The sequence below is a fragment of the Dromiciops gliroides genome, chromosome 1 (assembly GCF_019393635.1).
Source record: "Dromiciops gliroides isolate mDroGli1 chromosome 1, mDroGli1.pri, whole genome shotgun sequence".
Taxonomy (NCBI): Eukaryota; Metazoa; Chordata; class Mammalia; order Microbiotheria; family Microbiotheriidae; genus Dromiciops; species Dromiciops gliroides.
Genome location: NC_057861.1, coordinates 553433926 through 553449434, shown reverse-complemented (window position 1 = coordinate 553449434; position 15509 = coordinate 553433926). Strand labels below are relative to the sequence as shown.

Sequence of the window (15509 nt, the reverse complement as noted above, 5' to 3'; positions counted from 1 at the left end):
GACCTAGTGAGCCAGGGCACGGCTTGGTCGTCTCCTCTAAGATGTGCTTTTACTAGTTATAGGAAGCACCTCCTAGTGGCAATCAGTTCTGACTGATGAGCCTAGGAAGCTCCAGACTTTTTTTTTTTTTTTTTGCTGGGCAGTGAGGGTTAAGTGACTTGCCCAGGGTCACACAGCTAGTGTTATGTGTCTGAGGCTGGATTTGCACTCAGGTCCTCCTGAATCCAGGGCTGGTGCTTTATCCACTGCGCCACCTAGCTGCCCCAAGCCCCAGACTTTTGAAGGAGCTACTCCCCCAGAGCACATCTTTCATGACTGCTGGTCAGGAAAAGAAAGACAGAGGCAATCAGGAAGCTGAGGCTCAAGCTCAGGCTTACCTGGACAGAAGATATCTTCACTGACAGGTATAAGCAGTTGCCATAGCTGCTGGGGGGATAAAGGGTTGAGGAGGAGGAGAAGGCCTTTTCCCAATGGGAAGTCCAAGGAAAGAGAGAGAAAACAGAATTTATCTTTTATTTTAAAGACAGAATGGGTAGCAATACATACTCATTGGCCACTCCCATTTGACTTGGCTATCCTGTCAATTTTACCTTCCTAGCATTTCTTATGTACACTGCCCTTCTGCAGATCTTCCTCACCTCACACTTGGACTATTGCAATAACCTGCTTATTGGTCTCCCTTTTTCAAGTCTTTCCCAACTCCAGCCCACCCTCCACTCAGCAATCAAATTGATCTCCCTAAATCATGTCTGATCATGACACTCTAATCCCTTCATATCCCAATTAATGGACTTAAGTGGCTTTAAATTACCTCTAGGATCAAATATAAAGTCCTGTGGTTTTAAAATCCCTTCATAACCCGGCTTCTTCCTATCTTTCCAGTCTTATATTTTATTGCCTTCCACGGACTCTACCATCCAGTGACATTGGCCTCCTTGCTATGTCACTCTATGCGTTTTCACCTACTGTCCACCATGCCTGGAATGCTCTCTCTTCTCATCTCCATCTCCAGACGGCCCTGGATTCCTTCAGGTATCAGCTAAAACCTCACCTCCTGTGAGAGGCCTTTCTCAGTCTCCCTTTAATGCTAGCCTTCCCTCTGAGATTACTTCTGGTTTATCTTCTACATATTTTGTTGGTATATTGCTTGTGTATTCTCTTTCCCATTGGACTCTTTGAAAGCAGGGACTCTTTGCCTTCCTTTATATCCCCAACACTCAGTACACTCTCTGGCAAATAGTAAGCATTTAATAAATGCTTATTGACTTATTTCAGGAAGAAGAGGAATTAATTTTAAAACAAATTTTGGCTCTTTTCAACCTTTACAAAATAAGGGGGTTGGATTGGGTAATCCGTTTTAGGTTTCTTTCAAATCTAAATCTTTGATATTCCCTCTTTGTCTCTCTCCTTCTCTCTCTCCCCCCCCTCCCCCTTCACCCCTCCTCCCTCTTTCCCCTTCTCCTCCCCCTCCCCTTCACCCCTTTCCTTCCCCCCTTCTCTCTCCCCCTTCACCTCTCCCCATCTCCTCCCTCCCCCTTCACCCCTCTCTCCTCTCTCCCTCCCTCCCTCTTTCCCTCTCTTTCCCTCCTCCATCACCTCTTTGCCCTCCCTCTTTGCCCTACCCACTCTGTCTGTCTTTGTCTCCCTTGTTCCACATCATTCTGTGCTCCACTCAAAAGCAGTGTGCAGTGATTTTGTATGAGCCACTCAGAGGAGATTTATTCATTTCATTAATCTGAACAAGCATCACATTAAAAATCCCCTTTGTGAATGTTGCAAAATAAAACTGATGTGGCACTCTTTATTGCCAACCTATTAACAGAGGGCTTGAAACCTCTACCTCCAACCTAATGATGCCAAACCAAAGCATTTCATTCAATACATATACAGAACAGTAATTAAACACTTCATTGTATTTTTGTTTATAGTAATTTTCTTAAATGGAAATTTTAAGAGGATTAATAATGTAGCAATTTTGTGCTATTCTAAGGCACACTTCATTTTCCTGGACCAGTTAAAGCAATTAAAGGGACATCATCAGAGTAATAGCTCTGTTTGTCCTAATGAGGTGCGTATTGATTTATAATGAAAGATTTTGAAGGCTAAATGTATCTTTAAAATATAATTTATAAAGTCATATGACCAGCATGTGAGCTATCAGAAAACCAGAAATAGACCGTGTTCTTATTGTGTGCTATTAAATCATTCTCTGGATCATTTTTCTTTGAACACTGGACAAAATGTTGCTGAGTATGAATTATATAGAATAATTCAAATATCTCACTAACTTAAAATGTATTTCTTCCACTGTAAGTTTTAAAATTCTGTAAATAGCTATCTGAGGACAAATGTCAACAATTAGAACTACTCACAATCTATTAGATTGGCAAAGATCACAAAAGAGGAAGATAGCAATTGTTCAAGGGATTATGGGAGTACGGACACACTAATATACCCTTAATGAACCTTGTGAATTTACTTCAATAATTTTGGAAAATAATTGATAATTCTAGCCAGAAATTCACTAAATTGCACATACCCTTTGCCCTGCAATAGCACTATTAGGAGATTCTATGACTTACCTGGGGTCACAACTCTGGTCCTTCTGACTACAGACCTGGCACTCTAACCACTGTACCACCAATTCTAAGTCTCCTTTTATCTTGGAAAGAGAAAAAGTGGTACTAATAAATTCCATTTTAAAAGATGAAATCTTTCATATGTCAATGAAAATCAGATATATTTATCCCTTGCAAAATGATGGTCTTTAGGTGTTCCTCCCAAATTACTAGTGTTTAACTATTATGATTAAAAGGCATTTCAGAAACAGGTTGACAACACTGAATAGTCAAATACAGTAGATTCTTGAAGATTAAGGGGCTGTAAATTTGGCAGTAGTATTTTAACAGATTTTTTTTCTGAAGTAGAGGAGGATCTTTGGCTAATATCCAGAAAAGAAAGGGCAAAAGTATTCTGTTCCTTTGGTTTTGTAATTAGCAAGTTGTAATTTTGCCATAGCTAACTTCTTCTAAAGCTTTCTGCTCAATTTTATACGCTTCAAATATAAGAAGTAGTGGATAGATCCTGATCTGAATTAAACCGGAAACTTTAGAGCTTCCATTAAGGCATATATTGTAATGGATAAAACGAACCAGAACTTGACTGAGCAACTAAGATCTGGTCTCTGATGTTTACTCCCTGTGTGACTTTGGTTAAGTTGCTTAGGGTATTAACTTTCCTGGACCTCAGTATTCTCATCTGTAAAATGAAAGGGTTGGGTTAGATGGCATCCCAGGTCTAGGTCTGCCTTTCAGCTCTAGATCTGTAAACTCTGATTCCTGTGACTGAAAGTGATGTTACTTAGAATGAACTAAAATTGACTTTACATGAATTGATTAAAAAGTCGTTAGAAGAATATTTTAAGCAGATGTGAGAAGACCTCTGTGAATGAATATATCTGAGTGTTGTTGATGGTTTTTTAATCATTTACATGGCACAGTGATCCTTTTTTGGGGTTTTCTTGGCAAAGATTCTGGAGTGGTTTTGCCATTTCTTTCTCCAGGTCATTTTACTGATGCAGAACTGAGGAAACAGGGTTAAGTGACTTACTTCCCCAGGGTCACACAGCTAGTAAGTGTCTGAGGCCAGATTTGAACTCAGAAAGACGAATCTTCCTGACTCCAGGCCTGGCACTCTATCCATTGTGCCACCTAGCTGTCCTTAGCCTCCTTAGCTTACCTATTGTTTGGGCTCAAGTTTATTGTCAAGCTAAGCCAGAGAATTGTTTAGGACTGCTTTATCAGTCAATATCAGCAAGTATTTATTAAGTGCCTATTATGTATCAGGCACCATTCTAACTCCTGAGGATATAAATACAAGAAATAAAACAATCTTCCCTGCCAAGTTGCTCAGGTCCGCCATCTTTGCCCAGAAAGAGGGGACAAAAAAAAGGACTAATTTTTTGCCTGGAGATAACTTTTCCTTGATCTTATTATATAGGTGTGGTAGTTGTGACTAAAGCTTTGCCTTTATCAAGCATACTAAAAATCAGATGGCCCTGAAGTCATCTCTGAAGAGATAAAGTCCAGAAGATGGCAGCAGGAGGCCTAGCATCCACTATAAGACCATCGATGCTCACAAGTACTATATTCCCAATAGTCACTACAAATGCAGCAGGAACCAAGTGAAGTCACATATGCAGCAGGGACATCAAATTCTATAGGGAGCAAGGCAGAACAGTGAGAGTGGCTTAATAACATCCTCAAAATATGTTGGTGGTTCTGTAATGTCCCTGTGGGCAACATGTAATCCATACCATTCTCAAGTGCTATCTGAATCAGATTAAAATGTTATTAGGAAATATTTGACAAAATAAATAAAAATACAATAAAACATATTATTTTTTGTTCTATTGTATCTTTAAAATTTATTTTGTTAAACATTTCCCAATTATATTTTTAATCATAAAAGTATTTTATTATTTTCCAGTTATATGTAGAGATAGTTATAACATTTTGAGTTCCAAATTTTCTCTCTCCCTCCTTTCCCTCTCCCCTCCCGAAGACAGACAGCAATCTGATATGACAATCACATTAAGCATATTTCTGCAATAATATTATATTTTCAAACTAATCCAATATGCAGCCTACAGGTATCCTTATGTATGGGTTAGTGGCCCCTTTTTCTATCTGAGTTTGATACTATTGATCCCCTTCACTTAAAAGATGGGGAAACTGAGGTACCTATAGGGTGACTTTCCTATGATCCCCCCTTAGCAGGTGACTTGCAGCATGGTGTCCTGGTCCACTTTCATTCTCTTGTTCAATGTATAGTAGTAGTAGTCGGCTTCCGCCAGTCGCAGACGACCATGGATCAGTGCCTTGAAGAGCCATGGGCCACAGTGTGGCTGTGCAGTCTGATACAGGGAGCCGCAGCTCCTGCCGCACGAAGACATTGGAAAACTGGGCTCTCTGTTGCCCATCAGTTCCTGTGTCTCATTCGTTTTTTCTTCCTCCAGATTTTGGAGGCCCATTTCAGCTGCTCACAAGCTGCTCCTGAGTACTAAACTCCATCAGGCGAGGTCCTTGGCCATTTCCTCCCAGCTGCCGATGTCTATTCCCAGAGCCCTCAAGTCTCGCTTGCATACATCTCTGTATAGTACCCTATATAATTCATATCTTTTCAGTTTTCTTTGTACTACCACTAGAGGGGGAGAATATGGAACAATGGACTCTGTAATGATGCCATTGGCTAACAATTCTTTCACATTCCGAAGTCTTCCATAGGCAAGAGGGCAGTCATCTGGGATTGCTCTCAAAAGGGCTGGGAGTCATTGAGCTGGATTCTGTGCATTGCTTTTCAGGCACAACCCACATCCCATTTGTGTAGAGGGAACACATGAGTCCTTGCGCTCAGTTTCTTCCTCAAATGATCCTTCCATTCCTCAGGCTCTAGAGAAGGGCCAAAGTTGAATTTTTCTGGATCCGTCATTGAGGTGGTAGAATTTGTTTGATATCTATCTTTATCTGGATACAAATAGAGGTAAATATAGATAACTGTATTTCACTACATAAATAATTATTTACATATACAGGGCAGGCCAAAAGTCATGAAGGGGTCTGATATTTTAATAACTTTTTGAAAATTCTTAAAAATTTTTTTGCCATTTACTAAATTTGATTTTTTACATGTAATCTAAATTCATTTCCTATATACATATATTATATGTGATGCTATGGTATTACAAATTAAAAACAAAAATATGTATATGACCTATATGTATATATAATGCATAACATATAGATACCTGTATTTCAATATACAATTATATTTAAATATATGTAGATATACTGTTTTTATAGATAATATCGTTCTAAAATATAATATGACAATCTATGTACATAATATGTAGATAATTTATATATTTCAACATAATTGGCTTCTTTTGCAATCCCATGTAATTTAGTCAATCAATAAACATTTATTAAGTACTTACTATGTGCCAGGCACTGTGCTAAATGCTAGGGATCCAAAGAAAGATAAAAGACAGTTCCTACTATCAAGGAACTCAATTTAACGAGAAAGAAAACATGAAAATAATTATGTACAAACAAGGTGTAGACCAGACAAACTGGACTTAATCAACAGAAAGGAAAGGCTTCCTAAGAAGGTAGGATTTCAGCTGCAACCTGAAGGAAGCCAGGAGTCAGATATGAGGAGGGAGAGAATTTCAGACATGGGAACAAACAATAAAAATGCCTGAAATCAGAAGATGTGTCTTGTTTGAGGAAGAACAAAGAGGCCAGTGCCACTGGATCACAGAGAACATGGGAGAGTGGTGTGTAAAGAGTATGAGGTATTAAAAGGCTGGAAAGTTGGGTGGGTAGGGGCAGGTTATAAATAACTTTGGATATATCTAACAAAGGACCTTATATTTGATCCTGGGGGCAAAATGAGCCACTGTTGGAGAGAGAGAGAGAGAGAGAGAGAGAGAGAGAGAGAGAGAGAGAGAGAGAGAGAGAGAGCGCGAGCGCGTGCACCTGACCTTGACCTTCATTTTGCTTTAATCATTGAATAGAAGCTGGACTAGTGTAGGGGTAAACTTGTATCAGGCAGACCAATCAGTGTGCTATGGAAATTGTCCAAGTGATGAGTTCCTGCCCCAAATGTCTTCTGAGAAGAATCTATAGGCTTTGACAGACTGCCAAAGGAAAGAGCTATGAACTCCTGTTCTAAAGTGAAGAGTTCTTGGAAAGAATTTGTCCTCAAGTTTCTTCAGCATCCTGTCTTATTTCCTGTTTATGTTATTGATTTTCTTGGCAAATTCTTTCTTTATGGAGTTATATATGGAGTGTTATACTCAATAATCATCACTGTATTATGCACATGATCTTTTATACTTCAGTATTTCATGATATCAGCAGTGTGCTCATTCCACCACTGCAGAGCACAACTCCTTCATGACAGTGTTAAGGTTTTCTAAGGCCACAGCTTTTCACTCCTTGCTGACTAAACTAATTCTATGGAGCTTCTCCTTCCTAAACTTAGTTAGGCTGGTCCTGGGGCATGTGACACTATCTCTTTTCAGAATTTTAGACTTGTATTTGAAGCTTTTCCACCTTGGCAAGGAGCAGCTAGGTGGCACAGTGGATAGAGTGCCAGACCTGGAGTCAGGAAGATTCTTCTTCCTGAGTTCAAATCTGCCCTCAGACACTTACTAGCAGTGTAACCCTGGGCAAGTCACTTACTTAACCCTGTTTGCCTCAGTTCCTCATTTGTAAAATGAGCTGAAAGAGGAAATGGCAAACCACTCCAATATCTTTGCCAAGAACATTCCAAATGGGGTCAGGAAGAGGTAGACACAATTGAAAAACAATTCAACAACAACAACAACTTGGCAGAACCTGTTGGATTATGTATAAAACTGGTGTAGCCTTCCAGACCCTGATATTACCTCCATTCTACAATGATTGCTGGAGCAGGCCTTTTATGTTTTGTTTTGTTTTGTTTTGTTTTGTTTTGTTTTGTTTTGTTTTAGTGAGGCAGTTGGGGTTAGGTGACTTGCCCAGGGTCACGCAGCTAGTGAATGTTAAGTGTCTGAGGCTGGATTTGAACTCAGGTACTCCTGACTCCAGGGCTGGTGCTCTATCCACTGTGCCATCTAGCTGCCCCGGAGCAGGCCTTTTATGGATAGGCTAAATAAAGGCAAATTCCAAATGAATGGAGTCCAAATTAATGCTGTCTTATTTTAACTTGTTTACGATCTCTTTTGTTTCCTTCATTTTCTTCATTACTAGTTTTCTGGCTTATTTATTTCTTCTATTCATCACTGACATTGCTAGTTTTATTGAATATAGACTTGTTCCTTGTCTTCTTGAAAGATACCTTTTCTTCCCCTACCAATAATAAATAGTACAGCAGACTTGTCCTTCAATTAAAAATTACACATCTAGGGCAGCTAGGTGGCGCAATGGATAAAGCATTGGCTCTGAATTCAGGAGGACCTGAGTTTAAATCCAGTCTCAGACACTTGACACTAGCTGTGTGACCCTGTGCAAGTCACTTAACCCTCATTGCCACACCAAAAAAAACCCAACAAAAATTATACATCTAATCTTTGGTGAATTGATATCTATTAAGCGCAGCTAGGTGGTACAGTGGATAGAGCACTGGCCTTGAAGTTGGGAGGACCTGAGTTCAAATCTCACCTCAGACATTTAAGTGACCCTAGGCAATTCACTTAACCCCAGTTGCCTTAAACATCCAGGGTAATCTCCAGTCATCCTAATATGTATCTGTCCAATGGACCTAGATGGCTCTGGAGAGTGAAGCTGGTGACTTTTTTTTTTTTTTTTTGCAGGCAATGGGGGTTAAGTGACTTGCCCAGGGTCACATAGCTAGTAAGTGTCAAGAGTCTGAGGCCGGATTTGAACTCAGGTACTCCTGAATCCAGGGCCGGTGCTTTATCCACTGCGCCACCTAGCTGCCCCGGCTGGTGACTTTGTACAGCCCTGCCTCACTTAAATGTAGTTCACTGCAAGTCATGACTTCACCCCAATACCATGATCCTCTTTGAAAATGAAGAATGAACAACAAGAAAAATCACTCGATCACCAAATATACCTTTTATATATAGCAAGCAGTTTGTGGGGAGAAAACCTGGTGATATAAAGAGAAATAGGAAACAGTTCCTGCCTTCAAGGAGTTTGCATTCCTTTTTTTTTTTTTCCTTCAGGGCAATGAGGGTTAAGTGACTTGCCCAGGGTCACACAGCTAGTAAGTGTCAAGTGTCTGAAGTCAGATTTGAACTCAGGTCCTCCTGAATCCAGGGCTAGTGCTTTATCCACTGCACCACCTACCTGCCCCGAGTTTACATTCTAAAAGAAAAACAACTTATACACATATAAGTAGCTGTACCAAGTAGGGTGACTGGGGTGACTGAGGAAAGGCCTCATTTAGGAGGTGGCCCTTGAATTGAGCTTTGCAGGAGGTGATGGAATCTAAGAGGGGGAAGTTAGGAAAGAATTCATTCTAGGCATGGGGACCTGAACAAAGATACCGAGATAGGGAATGGATTATAACAGAAAGGGAGAATATAGGATTTCATTGTTCATCCTCTGCCATATTCAAGTAATCTCAAAGTCAAATATTTTATGGATACTTAAAAATCTTACATCCTTTTCCAGAATTCTTTTGTCTTTCTGAAATGTATCAGACTATGGCAGGTATTTTTTAGCTTTAATTCCCCACATTGCATATAACCTCTACAAATGACAGTAGTTGTCATCACATATTCTGTCACTGATGGACAGTACCAGAACTGAAACATTCCCTTTGACCTAAATATAAGAAGTTTGAGAGCCCCTTATAGAAGTGTACTTTTAAATTCCTCGTGGTTATCTTTGTTATGGTGAGAAAATGGAAAGTATTTAGGATTCTTGGGGGATTTGGATTAAAAAAAATAGTGAAATCAGATCAATCTTTTCTCCAAGTGATCACCCTACCCCCATCCTATAACTGCAATCTGTGTTCCTTATCATCCAGTAATGTTGCCCTCCATTTGACAATCAAAACATGAGTGGATCTGAAAAAAAAATGGTGTTAAGCAAATTACGTGGCCAGAAATTGAATGAGAGTAAAGTATTGGATATTATGGTAGTCATAGAAACTAGATGTGATGGGATAATTTACAACAGAGGATAAAAAAGAAGTAATAATTTTTAAAAAATGTTCTATCTTGGGCATTGTTCTATCTAATAGCCAAAGAGATAATGAATGGTTGGGTGTTCCTATTTGATAAAAACTGATCAAATGAGGAGAGCAAATAGGATGGTAGGGTCAGCAGGCAACCAAAAAAGTTGAGCTCATTTTCTAGCTATAAAATTAACCCTTAGATATTCTCTTGGGGACATTTCTTAACTTTTAATTTTTTCATACATTTTTTTTCATTAGGATAAAATTAGAAACATGCTTTCTATCCTTTTAAAAACTTGGCATCTTCCCCTCATTTAGTGCCCATTTGCAGTGTTATAGGTAAGCATGTCAGTCTTTCCAGTCAAATTTTTTTTCATCAATTTTATAACTAAGTCATAAAAAACTTTTCCAGATTCAAAATTGGCAGGCACACTTTTTGGTTTAGAGTATTCATTTATATGTATGTTCATGTGTATGTATGTATGTATATGTATGTCTGTATCTGAAGAGAAGCATATTTATTACTTGGATTTTAAACCTGTAAGCTCAAAAACATTTTGGGGGTGAAAATTTATCTTGCATTTAAAAATTCTCCAAATTCCCCTTTTAAAAATAACAAAAACAGTTTTTAGACTTAATCTATGAAAAGACAATATTTTCCATAAACACTTTCTACATAAAATATAAGAATTTTTCTTTTTTATCTTAATATTATTTTATTTTTTCCAATTACATGTAAATATAGTTTTCAACATTCATTTTTATAAGATTTTGAGTTCCACATTTTTATCCCCCCTTCCCTTACCCCTGCCTAAGATAGAAAGCAATCTGATATAGCTTATGCAGTACAAGCATGTTTAACATATTTCCACATTAGTCATGTTGTAAAAGAAGAATCAAAACAAAAGAAAAAAACCATGAGAAAGAAAAAACAAAATGTAAAAATAGTATGCTTTGATCCACATTCAGACTCTAGAGTTCTTTTTCTGGATGTGGAGAGTATTTTCCATCATTAGTCTTTTGGAATTGTCTTGGATCATTGCATTGTTAATAAGAGGTAAATCATTGCACAATGTTGCTTTTATTGTGTACAAGGTACTCCTGGTTCTGCTCATTTCACTCAGCATCAGTTCATATAAACCTTTCCAGGTTTTTCTGAAGTCCACCTGCTCATCATTTCTTACAGCACAGTAGCATTCCATTACATTCATATACCACAACTAGTTCAGTCATTCCCCAATTGATGGGCATTCCCTCAATGTCTAATTCTTTGCTACCACAAAAAGAGCTGCTATAGATATTTTTCTACATGTGGTTCCTTTCCCCTTTTTAAATGATTTTTTTTGGATATAGACCGAGTAGTGGTATTGTTGTATCATAGTTTGATAGTCCTTTGGGTATAGTTCCAAATTTCTCTCCAGACTGCTTGGATCAGTTTGCAGCTCCACCAATAATGCATTAGTGTTCCAGTTTTCCCAAATCTTCTCCAACATTTATCATTTTCCTTTTTTGTCATATTAGCCAGTCTGTTAGATGTGAGGTAGTACCTTAGTTGTTTTGATTTGCATTTCTCTAATCAATAATAATTTAGAGCATTATTTCATATGACCATGGATAACTTTAATTTCATCATCTGAAAACTGCCTGTTCATATCCTTTGACCATTTCTCAATTGGGGAATGACTGTATTCTTATAAATTTGACTCAGTTCTCTCTTTTTTTGGGGGGAGCAATGAGGGTTAAGTGACTTGCCCAGGGTCACACAGCTAGTAAGTGTCAAGTGTCTGAGGCAGGATTTAAACTCAGGTCCTCCTGAATCCAGGGCTAGTGCTTTATCTACTGTGCCATCTAGCTGCTCCTCAGGTCTCTCTATATTTGAGAAATGAGACCTTTATCAGAAACACTGACTATAAAAATTATTTCCCAGCTTTCTGCTTTCTTTATATTCTTGGTTGCATTGAGAACTCTTTTTCTATACCCAGAAAAAAAAGTAGAGAATGGGGGAAATATCTTGTGAGTTTTAAAGAATATACAAAATCTCTGGAGGGTAGTATTTTTCATAAAACGGATTTCATTGTATATTAACTTTTTTGGTTTAACTTAAAAAAAATGACTGAAGGGAAAGAGGCATGATATTAGTGTGAAAGACCAAATCATAAATATGTTTTCAGGGCAGGCATTAACTGTTTTTTTTTTTGGTTTTTTTTTTTTTTTTTGCGGGGCAATGGGGGTTAAGTGACTTGCCCAGGGTCACACAGTAGTAAGTGTCAAGTGTCTGAGGCCGGATTTGAACTCAAGTACTCCTGAATCCAGGGCCGGTGCTTTATCCACTGCGCCACCTAGCTGCCCCCATTAACTGTTAACTACATACACTCTAGGGTTGCAGGGGCAATTGATAGTTGACATTTTTATTATTGTTATGAGGACCAAAAATCTTCCTCATATATCAATGACAGTACTTTAATGACTCAAATATAGAAGTAGATTCACATATCTTATGATATGTAGAAACATGGTATGAAACATGGACTATGAAGCATGACAACTGATATAGAGACTAACAAGATGTGGCAGAAATAATCACATGAATCTTTGTGGTCTGTCCTTGTAAAATCACTAAGGATAATGATTCTATTTAAAATAGAAAGAAGAACTTCTTTCACAGACTTGTCCCATATGTATTTAACATGTTTATTCTCATAGAAATTTATTAAAGTCATTTAGCTGAGGCTAGAAAGCAAGTTCAGACTAAGAATTATTGTGGTCCTCTTACCAATGGAGATAATTGGCTTCTGAAATAGTAGGGAAAATTTTTTTTAAATAGTGGGAAAATTTAAGCTCTTCTGGGCAGCTGATACTTAAGCCATGAAACACTTGCAGAACTGCTAAACAGGTATTTCACCTTCAACTCAGCTTGCTCCTGTCCTAACAGTACAAAATCCATATTTTCTAGCAGCTGGAGCATAGCTTTGGGCTCATCTTCCTTGCAGTAGTCACTTTCTCTTAGAAGTTGTTTCAGAGTTTGACCTCTGGTGGATAACAAGCTCCTGTACCCTGCAGTTTCCAACCTCTTGAACTCACTAAGTTCCCTCCAAGGCTAGAAAACATCCATTTCAGAATGAATTTTTAATCACCTTCACCCAATGAAGGAACATAAAGCAGAAGAGGCAGCCAGAGACTTGAGGTCCAGTCTCAGGTTTGTCTGGACCTAACACACTCTGGCTACCATGTTTGAATAGCTATCGTACTTGCTGGGGGAAAAGGAGAGGAGAAAAATGTTCTTGTTCCCCATTCTCTGCTCCTTTGTTAATGGTAGTCTGAGAAATAAGCTGTTAGAGTCTCAAGTCACATGTTCAGGAGAAAGCAGAAGTTGTTTCTCCTTTTAAAGTTCACTGAATAGTGGGCTCTTTCTACTCAGGAGTCCATTAGCTTCATCAGGCTGCCAACACATGCCCACATGTTCCATGACACATGAAAAGTTTCAGAACTTTTCCCAAGTCTGAGTCACAGCCCTGATGGGGAATGGGGAATAGGACCTGAAGGCCAACCAGACATCTCGGGTTGTGTATGCCATTTATCAAAGAACCCATTAGAAGGGCACTACTCACGCTCCATTCTACCTTTTAGGTACCATTATAAGCTTTCTAATAAATCACACAAAGGCAGATCTCCCTGCTTTATTTTGGATTAGCTTCTGAGATAACTGCAGTGATGATCAATTTATGTGGCCATTCTGTATATACCCTCATGACAGAGTTGAGTATCTGGGATTCATCTTGAAACTGTACTTTGTTTGAAAGTGAAGAGCAAATCCTCAATAAGTCTATAATATAGCCAGAGTCAAGATTTAATTGACTTTTTCTTCATTTGACTGTATTAACCTACTGAAGGATAAACGAATCTCTTTTTTTTTTTTTGTATGAGAAAAAGAGCTGATAAATAATTTTCTAAGCAAGAATTCCTCTAGGACAGAGGGTGTTCTAAACCTAGGGTCCATGAAGAGGTCTACTGATGGACCTGGATATGGGGAAAAAAATTACATCTTTAGTTTCACTAACCTCTAATTGAAAAATAGCATGTTCTTCGATTATTTAAAAACATTATTCTGAGGAGTTCATTAGCTTCATCAAACTGCCAAAGAGCTCCATGACAAATAAAAAGTTTCAGAACCACTATAGTAGGGTGACAAAAATGAATTAAAATTGGCTGACTCATAGTTTGTTATTTCAGACAGCTATTTGAAAGAAGATAAGAAATTCCTTGTAACCTTTATTTAATAGGGGTTCTTTGCTTCCCCATCCATTCAGGTTGGGAAAAGAGAGCTACCGAATAAGAGGTATGTGGTAGGCTTACTTTAATTATAGTTTCATGGAGAGTACTGTAACTGTTCCATTTGACATGCTCCAGCTATTAGGTAAGCATGGGGTAGGTTTTAGGGAAGGAAATTATGCATTATAGTGAGTATAATCAGGAAGACCTGAGTTCAAATCCTGTATCAGATGTTTACTAGTTTTGTGACTTTGGGCAAGTTATTTGACCTTCATCAGCCTCAGTTTCCTTTGTGTATTCCTGTAATACATTTTAATGATAGTATCTACAATTTAACATGTGATGTACATTGCAAACCTTAAAATGCTATAAAAAAGCTAGCTATTATCATTAACTTATTTGAAACTGGGCACTGGAGATAATCCTATTTAATAGGGTAGGAGAAAGCATTTCAGCCAGCTTTATAATACCTTCTATTGATGTAATCTTGTCAGAATGGCCCAACCTTTGTATGATTTACAATACAATGTATGAGAGATTAGAAAAGTAGACAGGAGATCACACGCCAAGGAATGAATGAATGAACAAATGAATAAAAGGGAAAGGATGTAACAGTTCAGCTACTACACCAGTGCAGGGCTTTTCACCCCTTTCTTCCCTTCTGTTTTGCATGGCCCTGGCTGCTGAACCAGTAGGAAGGGCAGTATGATACTTGTGTGACATGTTTGGCATATTTTAGGAATCCTATGTTTTCTATAGTTTGGTCAACATGCTCTTTGGGAGTCAAGATACTGAGTATTTCTTCCTTCTTCTTCTTTTTTTTTTTTTTTTAGTGAGGCAATTGGGATTAAGTGACTTGCCCAGGGTCACATAGCTAGTAAGTGTTAAGTGTCTGAGGCTGGATTTGGACTCAGGTACTCCTGACTCCAGGGCTGGTGCTCTATCCACTGTGCCACCTAGCTGTTCCAATACTGAGTATTTCTAAGAGAGGATCTGAGAGGTGAGAGAGCCTACAGCTTCAGTCTCAGAGTCACATATCTGATCCTTTATAGTTGAATTTAACTTCCCAGTCTCTACTGTTAAGGGCTAAAATTCTAGCTAAACTGTCTAAAATATCTAATGAGTGGTCACCAATAAATTATAAGCTTTAGCAAGAGTTAGACTTTTAAGCATTTATTAAGGAAAATAAGAATTTGGTAAAGAGAAAGAGAGAGGCCTAGATTCCTATCTATTAAAGGGAGAGCACATTTCTAGCTCTGCTCTCCACCAGAGTCCAGAGGAAAGAGAGTGAGAGCGAGCGCCAGTCTCTTCCTTCCTCCTCTCACTAGCCCGCGTCACTTCCTGACGCCAAAGAAAAGACTCCTGGTCTTGCCCTCAAATACCTTCGCTTCATGGGCGGAACTCTTCTACAGTAAGTCTCCAGCAGGTGGCATCATTCCAATCGTTACACTACTTTGTTGCTTTCCCTTGTTGACTACAACAACCTTACCTATTATTATATTAGGAGAAAGCAGCATTTTCTCTTTCTCTCAGCTAGGAAGTACAGT

General features: G+C 38.5%; 1 long non-coding RNA gene across 1 annotated transcript in view; it reads left to right on the top strand.

Annotated features, from left to right (window-relative positions):
• The first annotated feature begins 907 nt into the window (after window positions 1–907).
• LOC122735405 overlaps window positions 908–15509 on the top strand; it is a 124236-nt gene continuing 109634 nt past the window's right edge. The window contains exon 1 of the long non-coding RNA XR_006354130.1: window positions 908–1032. This is a non-coding gene — a long non-coding RNA (uncharacterized LOC122735405). The remainder of the gene's footprint in view (window positions 1033–15509) is intronic.